The following is a 12,308-nucleotide window of genomic DNA, read 5'->3' on the forward strand; positions in this document are numbered from 1 at the left end:
CAGAGAATACATTGAAAATAAGTAAATTACCCCACTAAAAATGCATTTATATTTTGGTTTTTGGTTCGTAGCCTTTCCTAATATCCATAAAGAATTACTGAATTAAATTTACCCAACATAAAATGTTTGTGCAAATAGAACATTTCTTTTTGAGTAAAACAGACTTGCTGTCGCAACTTCTTGAACTCACAGAAGCCAGTCAAAACAGGCAATCAAAACCACAGAAGCAAGAAACCCAAAAGGGCAAGCCCTGTTTTGCTAAAGAGTTGCCATAAAGCAAGACCTGCATTTAAACTTTCCATTTGAGAAGCAAAGCCAAAGTAGAAGTGCCCTAAAGTGCAAAACCACTAATGGTTTGGTTAGATGCTGGCGACCCAAAACGTCTGGTTTCAATAAACCACTACTTCAGCTTCAGCATCTCTATTGACAATTATCAGTTTTGACAATATACCTTTATTGCAAGGATGGCTATCTCTGCTCCCAATTGGAAGAAGCTGCTGATAACTCTGTAAATTCAGAATGATGTCGTTGTGAGTGCTTGAAGTTTGCTGAGTCAGGTTAAAGTTACTCACTCCAGCTATAACCTAAACACATAACGGCACTTCTCAAAATGTTTCACTTAAAACCTTTTGGAAAACCGTAAACAGCAACTTTCTTTTAAGACAAATTTGATATGTGCTGCATATTTTATTACAACTGAAGGTTACTTGATTATGCGATTATTCCTTGTGGTTCCTTGGAGATAATTTATCTAAATGATAAGGACAAAGGAATCTCCCAATAAATACAAGTGTGGTAACTTTTTTTCTTCTGTTCATAATTGTTGGTTTCTTTTTCTGGATGACTTTTCTAGAGACACAGTGATGAACGCTCAGCTTGATTCCCATCTAATGACAAACTTCTTTGTTTCTTACTCAGCAAGGTAAATCACATGTTCAGCCAAATGCTCCATTATATAACAACTTCCTGGACAGATTTTTGTCATTCTTTAACGCCTGTCATGCTCGTCTCTCTGCCTTCCCCTGAGGCCAAGCAGGAAGGCCTTTTCTCATTAATATGTCCTAAAAGAGCCGAATAAACAAATTCATTCACTACATTAACCACTTGGCTTTGGTTTTCACTGGTTGTTAGGGACGCCTCTTTGTTGCCACAACTTGGCCATTCTAAATATGTGCTGCAACCTCCCTTCCCATCAACAGGAACCTAGTTTCCTTGGTGATGATTGGTTTGGAGAGCTCCAGAAGACAAACTGGCATTGTCATTTCCTGTTTCACCAACATGAATTTTACACCAAATGTTGCATTTTCATTAAAATGTTACTTCCAGTGATGGTGAATGTGTGATGGTGATCGGCATGTAGATAATCCCAGCTGGAGCCAAGTGCCATAGATAAAGTCTTAAGAGTAGGGGTGGGCATTTATAATATGGTTTATCGTTTATTATTTATTATTTATTGTGATAAATTTATTATGATGACAATTTTGAGTTGTCGTTAGACTGAATTCCAATTAGTGATGTCCTTATTGTGGGGATTGTTAGTTTTACTAATATCTCTGTGAACAGCAGGAAGACAGACTGGGCATGAGCCTAATCATATCAGAATTCATTTACTGTATACGATTACACTGTCAGTAGGTAAGATCATATCATTTTTATGGACGCTCCAAGCTCTGTAATCCTGAATTTCTTACTAGATTTAAGCAAAATCATGTTAAATTCAGTGATAAATAATAGTAATCATGTAAATTATACTCAACACGTAACTGGAAATATGTCACAAAATACTCGGCAGCATTTTCCAGACGGTAGTAAATCATTTCCACCGAACAGAATAAGGGACGATCCATCAAGATCTTTTTTCTTTGCTTGTTTTGTTACCGTGGCATCAAGGACAGACCACAATAGAAGAGGCTGAGGATCTGAACCTTGACACAAATAATCAGGTTGAATTCTTAACCTCTTCCCTTGTGGTCTGTCTATGGCATTGCGGTAATTAAACATTCAAAGAAAAAATATCTTGATTTACCTGTTTATCCTGTTTAGCGACTGAATAAAAGCACAATGTATATCTTATATATTAAGTCAATTGTTGTATATTAACTCAATTGTTTATCTACTGCTGTTTTAAATTGTCGGAAAACAGTCCAAACTGTATTTCTGCGATTTGAACTGAACGTTTGTGTCTTTATCTGATTGCGTCTGTATCTTGCAGGTGCTGCACCTCTGATCTCAAAGAATTCCCAATAAAGTATATCTAATCTAATCTTATCTACGGTTTGCGACTTAGACTTCATCATGCTCTTTATCTGCAGACGGTTGCAGCATTGCTTCGCTGCAAACTCTTCTGTTGCTGTCTGGTGTTCAGGGACTGACCCGGAAGGAAGCAACATGGAAACAGCAGGAGGTCGTTTAAAAGAACAACAGCATTTTTGGGATTTTCAGATATACATTGAGTATAATTCACATGATCATTATTATTCATTGACTTTAACATAATTTTATGTAATTAGGAAAAGGTAAAAGTAATATATAAGGAGAACATGATTTATTTCTATCTTTTGTTGCTAGCTTGTCTTTTGTTCTTTTGGGTTGCTAGGATACGAACAGCTTTCGTCGTTTCTTGCTCAAGCTGAAAAACAAATACAAAGATTCTGCTATGATTGAACAACTTTCACTACGTAATATTTATCCTGGTTAAACACTGACCATGTTGCTATTTAGAGCATATTCAGATGATAGCAGTACTGTATTGATCTGCGTAAATTGTAAAAAAACTAACACTATCAAACTGGCATCCATTGGGATCTGCTACAGGCTGGCCTCAGTGGATGGACAGCCGGCTTTGGTGTGCTGCAGGATTATTGGCGGGCCTTGAATTAGCCGTAGTGAACAATCTGGCAGAGAGTGAGTAGCTCCGATGTCACCATGAGTACTGAGGAAACTCTTCTGTGAAAGCTAGATGGGAGGCGGGGCAGTTAAACAGGCTTCACCTGAAATGTTTCCCCAGAAAGATAAACGGAAGCTGCTGCTTCAGCCAGCTTGTTTCAGAAAAAGACAGATTAGAATTCCTGCAGAAAGTCCCTTAGGTTCCCAGACTGAAGGTTATAGAGATTAAAGAAACCATGGGGTTCATAAAACAAATCAATAAGAAATCAGTTCAGAATATTGGCAGTTTTCCTCATTTTTAAACATTGTCATACAACAGTGGAAATCTAGTATTTGTCTACCTCTAATGTGGTCATGTGTTTTCCGGCACATTAAGGAACTGTGTATTATTTGAACGGGGGCGAGCAGAAGGATTTGTTCTCCTTGAACTTTTCCCACATTTTAGTTACAAGCTTTAATAAATTTTACTGGGATTTTAAGTTGCAGTCCATAAAACGTAGTGAAGTGAAAGGACGAGGCAGTAATTTAGACAGTGGAATCACCTGTGCTGGAGTGGAAACATTTGCACAACATGCCGCTGAAGACTGCAGATGGTCACCTCTGACCCCTGGATCCTTCGGCAGTCCTTCTCCGACTGCACTGATCCCCACCACCGTTCTCTAGTTTTCCTAATTTTAAGTTTTGCGGCTGTAACATGACGAAACGAGACAAAGTTCGAAGGATCTGAATATGAATCCTCAGAAATGGATGAGGGAAAGATGCAGTCGCTGACATATTTTATGTCTTTGTTGAAATTATGACTGCCAGTAAAGTTACAGACAGATGCCTTTCAATTAAATGCCTATAATTGTGCAGACTGTAACCTACTTTCTCTTGTCAACAGGAAGTTTACAGTAACTGCTCTTGCAGCCAATGGCGGAAGAGCAGCAGGATTAACTTAACGAAAATAAACCACGCAGCGCTCAGGATGGCAGGAGGTTCAACTCAGCGTCTGTGTTTCTGAGATCTAGAAACTCTTGGAGAATGTCAGCTCCCCAAATCCAACCTGATCTAACCTGCCTGGTGTAAAAAGGTTCATGCTGAAGCAACAATGGTCACGACTGTGACAGAATTTGTTTATTGGTACCTGATTCCCCATGAAGCCAGAGTAGTTGTCACAAGGAGTATAACAGTCTGACCTGAAAAGAATGAAGAGAGACAAGAAAAACTGATGAAATAGTTGAATGGGAGGCGCTGAGTATTTTCTAGTTGAAAGACTTCCTCAAAGAAAGTCGCAGAGGTTAGATGCACTTGTAGTCTACCATAGCTAGGTAATAATCATAATGATAGTAATAAATTTCATTTTTATTTGAAAAGTGCTTTTCAAAAAACTCTACAGTAATCCAACAAAATTGTCTAAATCATAATATTAAAGAATATTATAAGAGTAGGACACTTACATACATGACACTTTAAAAAACACAGGATGAGAATAAACCAGGACATTAATCACACATTAGCTGCGTTTTTGTCAGGTTTTTGTTAATGTCAAAATTGCTGTGCTTCCATTAAATAAGAAATTAAATCAAAATCAAATGAATAAGCTTATTGAAGCGATGAGTCCTTAAAAATGATAGCAGGGATGGATGTAAACAGCTACATTCATAATTCAGCCACGGTGCTAGCCAATCAACCAATCAGAGGAGATGTTAGCATCTTATTCTGGCATCAGAGTAACAAGCCTCGTCTACTTGGGAGTGGCTGCGTTTTCCGTTTGGCGGAAATTGTACGTTGGTGATTTTACAGAAGAGCTGTGGATTCGACAGGTTGGAATGAAGCGCAGCTTTTTCCGAACCCTGTCATGTTGTGAGAGCTCTGGTGGAGCCAGCTGGTCATTGTCTGAAAATAATAAAAAAAACAAACCCTCATCCTCCTACCACTTCCTATCGTCTTCTGAGTGGTTTTCACCAGTAGTTATATCCAACTGTTGATTGTGCGAATCATGTTATGCGAAAAAAGTGTTTCCATTGCAGCTTTGAGAAATACAGTTATTTTGATACAGCTGAAAAAACACCTTGTCCGAGGGTAAAAACTTATCAAAAAAACATGCTTCTTTTTGAAAATGGTGTATTTTCTAATTTCAATTTGTGCAATTTTATGGTGAGTGGAAATGAAGCTATTGAAAGAAGTTGCAAGAAGGCGTGTTTTGAGATGGGATTTGAATGCTGATAGGTATGTACAGTCAAGGATGTATTTGGGGAGAGAGTTCCATACCTACACTACCATATTGTAGGTATGGAGAAAACTCGTCAGGTCCAAGGCTTGGTTCTGAGTGGTGGAGACAAGAGGCTGACATCAGAGGAGTAGAGGCTGGAAAAAGGACAGTGACAGGAGAGCAGATTAGTGAGGCAGAACAAGGCCTGGTTATGGAACGTTTTGTGGGACAATGAGCCAATGGAGCATCTAGCGAATTGTCATGGGAATTGTTGTGAGTGAGCAGGTGAGCTTCAGAGTTTATTGAGGACTTTGGATGATGAACAATAAAGAATGTGGCTACAGTAATTAAGTTTTATGGGGACTTGGGCGTGAAAGAACATTTTAGCAACTGTGAAAGGGAGTGAACTGTGGAGACAAGCAACACCTTAAAAAAAACAAGTTTTATTGGCTCTAGTGGCCATTACTTGAAAGTAGTCTGACAGGTAATAGGGTAATGAGAGAGGGGCAAGACATGCGCCAGACCGGGAATCAAACCTGTATTTACCTCCACGAGGACTAAAGCCTCCATAAATGGTAGCTAGCTAAAAGTTAATGTTAATGGGGGTACTGTGGTGGGGTTAAGCACAGCCCACATATGGCGGCCGTCGCAGGTTCGATTCCCGGCCTGGTGTCTTTTGCCACATGTCTGGCTCCTTCTCTCTTTATCCACTTTCCTGTCAATTCACTACAAAATAAAGTCCACTAGAACCAATAAAACCTTTTAAAAAAAAGTTAATGTTAACGGTATTATGCAAGCAAAGTTCTTTCTGATTCTGACTTCTCTATAAAAGTGACATTAGTGACAAGATATCTATGTGATAAGTCCTTTGCTGCTCTCTTTTCTTAAATCCAGGTCACAGTCTGAAGTAAAGAACTATATACTGGTGCTTCAGAAATTAACAATAATACCCAGTTAAGGCTAATTGAATTTTATTTATTTATTTTTACATTTTAATTTTCTTCAATGCTGGATTATGGACAATAGAGCAACAGCATTATGTTGTGTGATGGTCTGAGCAGTCAAAGGAGATTCAGGCACAGGTTTAGATTCAAAAGTGTTTTGTTTTTTTTATTGAACCCAGAACAACAAACATGGGTCAATAATAAACAAATTAGAAATTTGGGCCCATAAAAGAGGTCAAAGTAACAAAATTCAACTCAGGCTAACAAACAGACCTACTGAAACAAACAGACCTACTGAAACAAACAGACCTACTGAAATGAGACAAAAGGGGAAACTTAAATACCGGCTGATCGGGCCACATAGAAAACACAAAGGGGGAAACACATAAAAACCTAACTATAACTAACAAAGGAAAATCCCATTCCCCCCCTCTTGCTGATGAGTAGTGGTGTAAACCAATTTGCAGTTTCAATAGGCTGGCTCCACCCCTTCTCCACCTCTGTTCTCCTGAAGGACTGGAGCAACCAGCACTGAGGTGACTCAAAAACAAACAAAAGTTAAATCAAGCAGAACACAACAGTGTAAACTAAAATGTGCGCACAAACCAAATTATTCTGTAAATTAAATCCTAAACTTAAAGAAATCCAAATATAAATGTAATGAGAATGGCTGACCTATTGTGTGATTAAATATTACCGCATTTGTGTGGCTGTAGTTGCAGCCATCACATGTTGTCAGTTGAACGCTGTAAATTTCCCTCCCTCCAAGTTAAAGTGCAATATAAATAATCATGCTGCATCTCATGAAATGATTTTTTTCCAACTTGGAACTGTGAAAAATTCTGTCTATTTGTGCCGCACATACAGTGAGCCCTCAAAACACATCACAGATCATTTATTTTTTTTATAAATACAACAATTTACTGTGACATGTCTCCTATAAAATTCAAGTGCATTGGATGAAAAACAAACTCTAAAAACTTTCAGGAACCTGATGTCATTTACATTCACCACAAAGTTATTACAGTGTTGAAAGCGACACCTCTTTATTCAGTTTCAGCATTCAGTCTTCTTGAGTTCACACCTGCTCTAGATGCTAATGAATCTGATTAATCTGAAAGTAAAGCAAATCTGATTAACCCGTCCTAGCAGGGTGTTCTTGACATTTGCTTATTTGCATCCTTTTGCTAAACCGAAAGCCTTCAGAGGGATTACAGTGGCTTCAAAGATCTCATTATACAAAGGTATCAGTCAGGGCAAGAAGACTGAAACTATTCCACAGTGAACTTCTGGTTGTGTCTTACATGTAACAACAATCTCCTGCTTTTCATTTGTGACTGGTTTCAGAAGTGGGATTCCAAAGAAAACCTCCAGCTCTTGTTAAAATTTCCCAAACAATTTGAGATTTATAATCTTATAATCTGACAAAAGGAAACTGGGACTTTTGGTCCACGTTTGGTCCAAACTCGTGTGTTTGTAACAACAACTCCACTTTTTCATCAAAGTAGATTAAATCTTAAACAGTTCCAAATACTGCTTAATATCCGCTCTAAACCAGTAGGTGTCTGCTTGCAACCTGAAGTTAAAGCGCAATCTCAGAATGCAGAAAATAGAAGTTTTGAAATCATCCGACCATAGGATGAATATAAATTTGACAGAAAAACTCGTGTCCCATGATGCAAATATAAATTTGCATCATGGGACACAACGTATGCACCGTGAATAACTTTTCTCATGCAGTAACATTCATTTTTAACACATAGTAAAATCACTTCAAATCTTTTGTTTTGTTTCTTGCTGTGGAACACCAGATTTTAAAAGTTGAAACCTGTTAAAACCTCAAAATTTAAAGGGCGCTTCCAGGCTACTTTAGTGCCACAATAGAGCCACTTTATACAAGTAAATACTTGATTATGGCATGCTAATAGTAGGTGTTTGCAAAGCAGCCAATCCAGTTGATTTTTCTTGGTGCCGATTGGCTGTGTCTCCTGACTGCCAGGGGCGTCAAACTCATTTTCAGTTTGGGCCGTATCAGGTATCTGAATCTTCTTAAAGGGCCGGTTGTGCCAAAACGTATTGATAAAACCCATTAAACTGCTAACATGTTCAATAAGTGTTTCTTAAATTAAATAAATAAATAACTGATAACATAAATGAACATCTTTTCACACTGATCACCCAATCACACCAATTTTGTGATTGTATTTGTTTTTTTTGTTGTTTTTTTGCAATCAAAATCACAGATTTTGTGGCGCTAATTTAAAAATATTTGTAAGGAATTTTTTAACAATATTTGCACTAATGTGTGACGTTAAATGTGACTTAATTAATCACTGTATCGGTTCTAGGTAAGGCTAGAACCGACATCAGGTACACTGTAAAATGTAAAAGTAAAGTGTACTCAAAAAGAAAAGTGACCTGAACTCATTCCAGCTTATTCTGTTGACTATACTAACTTAAACTTAGCAAAGACAACTTTCTACTGAGGCAAGTAATCAAACTCATCAGCAGCAAGTAACCCGAACTTGGAGTTATGAGTGAGCAAAACGCATCTGCATAACCAGCAAAAAACTCGGCATCATTCGGCAGCTCTCGTTGAACGCACATGCGCATTGGACACTGACGAGTGACGACGTGTTTGAAAGAAGCTCCAAACTGTCAACAATACGGCGGTTGCTGCAGCTAAGTTTTGTCACGGTAAGTCCCACTGTTTTTTAGCAAACTTATATTCGTTATCTCGGCCGTATAATTCATCCGTAAGTCCAGGTTTTGAGGTTAACTTTATGTGTAATGATTTAGCGATGCCTGGGACTAACGTTAGTCGAAAATATCATGTTTATTTAGTAGCAACAAGATGGAGCGGCAGTGCAAAAAAGCTGTCCGGGGCGCAAAACAAAAAAAGGAAAAGGGATAAGGATAAAGATGTTGGCGGGTTAAAAAAGCCGCTGTACTGTTATAGAAGGCTTATGATGAGTAGACTGCCATAGGTAGGGCAGCTGTAAACTGTAGGAGAAGCAGCCATGATGAAGAAGTGTAGGGTCACCAGATTTGGGTTTCTGAAAAGGAGGACACTTCTTTTTTTGTTGGCGGGGGGGTAGAATCGGCGGACACACATGCGCCAACGGGGGGTGGAGATGGGGGAGACGGGGGTGTGGGGGGGGGGACATGTGTGTACATGTGCTACCGATTTCTTTGCCATACAAAGAAACCTGGAATGGAGTAGTGGAACGGAGTGGCAATGTAATCACAATGCACTGTAAGCAGTGTAATGTGTTTTGAGGCAGTTGACCAAAATCCCGGACGATTTTTAAATTCCCCCCGGACATTTTTTTAGGTCTGAAAAGTAGGACATGTCCGGGAAAAAGAGGACGTCTGGTCACCCTAAAGAAGTGTTATGTTGATATGTAATTGTGGTGTTGCTTCTATTGTTGTTAGGACTGCGAAGACCCAGACGTGTCTCACACCCCCATTGGGATCCTGACCATCATTCCTGAGGACAGGCAGGCCTCCACTGACTCACTGCACCTCCAGTCTTCAAGTACTGCCATCATTTTGGAAGGAAGTCTTGTCATGAATGATCTTGGAAATCTTCCACATGCCATGTGCTTGCTCTTTGGACTTATTTATACTCTGAATTTGGAGTACCCTCAACAACTGAAGTACACCTTTGACTTCATCCAAAGGGTGCTTCTGTCACTTGGACATAAATCCCTAAAACCAAAAATACAATCACTCAAAAATCTTCTGATGCAATGAGTGAATGTGATGTGACATTATGGATCAACGTTGATGCCTTTACCCTTATTGGAAAAGTGATTTTTATTTCTTGTTTGATTCTTTTTTTGTTGGAGAGAGCATCATTGCACTTGCAGACTACTAAATGGTTTTATGTTAATGAGGAGAAACATTACTTCACTTCACTACTTCACTATTTACTTTATCAATGTTATGATAAATGTTGGGCTCTAGTATTGAGAATTGAGTTTTTGTTTCACACCAGTCAACAAAGACATTTAAGCAGGGATTCTCAAAGTTTTAAAGACTGAGGGCCATTTGAAGGATTCAATATTAGATTGAAGGCTACCCTAGAAAAAAAGTCATGTCATTTTTTTCCCCTAAAAAAGTCTTTGGAAAACTTTGTTTCCAGGTTAGTGTGTATGTAACCACACTTGAGAACCTTGTATTTAAGGTAAACTTGTTTAATTATTAAACATTTTTTTCCATTCAAACTGTTGTCTGTTGGCTCTTCGTTCCAATAACTTAACACTTTTGGTTCATCTTACTTGAACATATCAAGGCAATCGGTTTCCTGATATTTTGCAAGTAATGTGAACTCTTAAACGTGTAAGCATAACTTATTTTTATGAGTACTGCTTAATTGACATAACTGACATTTTATAGTCAACTTTACTAATGATTTTGAGTTAACGGCACTCAAGTTTACTGCCATTGCATGAGTTGTCTGAATGAATATTTTACAGTTAACCCAATTAATGATTTTGAGTTAACGGCACTCAGGTTTACTGCCTTTATCTGAGTGGTCTAAACATAGTTATTTTTAGCAATAACACCTTAAAATGAATTAGCTACTTTACTTGAAGATTTTGAGGCAATCGGTTTCCTAACTTTTTTTAAGTAAAGTGAACTTATTACTTTTTACAGTGTAAGGCTAAGGCAGCTGTCACTTTAACCGAACGTTTTGGGCCAATTTTGAGAAAAAATGTCAGTAAAATCAGAAAATTGTGGGGATCTGTTGATTTTGTGTGAATTTGGCAAATTTGTAGAAAATTTGTGGAAAATGTAAATGTAATTTGTAGTCTAGAGGGCCACATAAAATGCTACAACGGGCCATATCTGTCACCCGGGCCTCGAGTTTGACACATACGGTCTATTATATTTGGAGATTTGACAAAGCATAACATGGATTACAAAGAAATATAAATAAGCTTTAACAAGACACCTGATAGTATTTTTTAAGGTCCCTGAATGAATATGTCTTTGTAACGACATATTCGATATGTTTTATTATCCACTCCTCACCTACGTAATGTATAAAATCTTTGCCTTAGTCTGAGCTGGAGGAATTTGAAGATTTTTAGGAAAGCCTGTTCTAAATCTATAATTAAGATATCAGCTTTTACTTTGAAAAGCTGGTAACATTTTTTGGAATAATGCAGCCAGCTTTACAGCTGGAGAATATCAAAGTTTGCATTTATTCTGCTCTGAAATGACCCATAATGATCACACACGGGGCTCTTTGTAGTCAATTTATTATGAAGCTACAGAAAACATAAACAGATTGTTCTAAACTGCTATCAGTGCTGTGGATGCTGCAGGCGGACAAATCAGACTCATCTTTTTAGGAGCAAAACATGCATGCAACTCATCAACTGCCAGAAGCCCAGGCTTTAGTTTACATCCCGGCATGCTTTCACTCCCGGCTTCATTTATGAATTGATTTAGAGGTTATCTGGCTGGAGACAAGATAGAAAACAATGTTCCATTTAGAACTAAAGCTCCCGTGGTTTTGTACATAACCGCTGAGGTCACGAGATAACTTGCAATGAAAATGTCTGGTTAAGCTTTTTAGAATCAACATAAACTTCAAAAACAAAGAGACATTTTTGAAAATAACAGTAAAATAAGATCTAGTGAAAAAAGCCAAATTTAGGATAATGACAGTAAAATGCAAATACAAACAAAATGTGCTGAAGTGTTCACAGATTTGTTTCTGTTTTACCCACTTTTAGTACCAAAACAAGCACTTCGGTTGGATAATTATTACCCAATTGATGTAATTACCACACAATACTATTGTGATTATGGATGGTGACAATTATGGATTATTCTGCCCCTAAAAATTAACAAAAGTATGAAAAAACTAAAACTACTACTATAACTAATAAGAACTAAACTAAAACTGAACAATACTTGACAAACAATTCTACTTAAAAACATTTAGGTTGTTTCGTAATTTGATGGAAATGTTCAACGTGTTTTTGAGTTTCTGTGCTGAACGTTTTGCAGATGCCAACATATATTTGATCAGAGCACACGTTTGAATGTATTAAATGTTTCTGCCTCAGTCCCAGTACATTTTTGCTGGGAGGTTTTTTTGACACCTTCTCTGAAAATAATACTACAATACTGTAGATGAATAAGTGACACAGCTCGCCCAGCCGCTCTTCAAAGTGCCTAGAGTCGCCTTTCAACCCAACAGAGAGGTTATCTCCAAACTAATTGTTGCTGGAGGTACAACAAGGAATTATTCGACCACTTGGACC

Source organism: Gambusia affinis, linkage group LG08 (genome assembly GCF_019740435.1).
Source record: "Gambusia affinis linkage group LG08, SWU_Gaff_1.0, whole genome shotgun sequence".
Classification (NCBI taxonomy): domain Eukaryota; kingdom Metazoa; phylum Chordata; class Actinopteri; order Cyprinodontiformes; family Poeciliidae; genus Gambusia; species Gambusia affinis.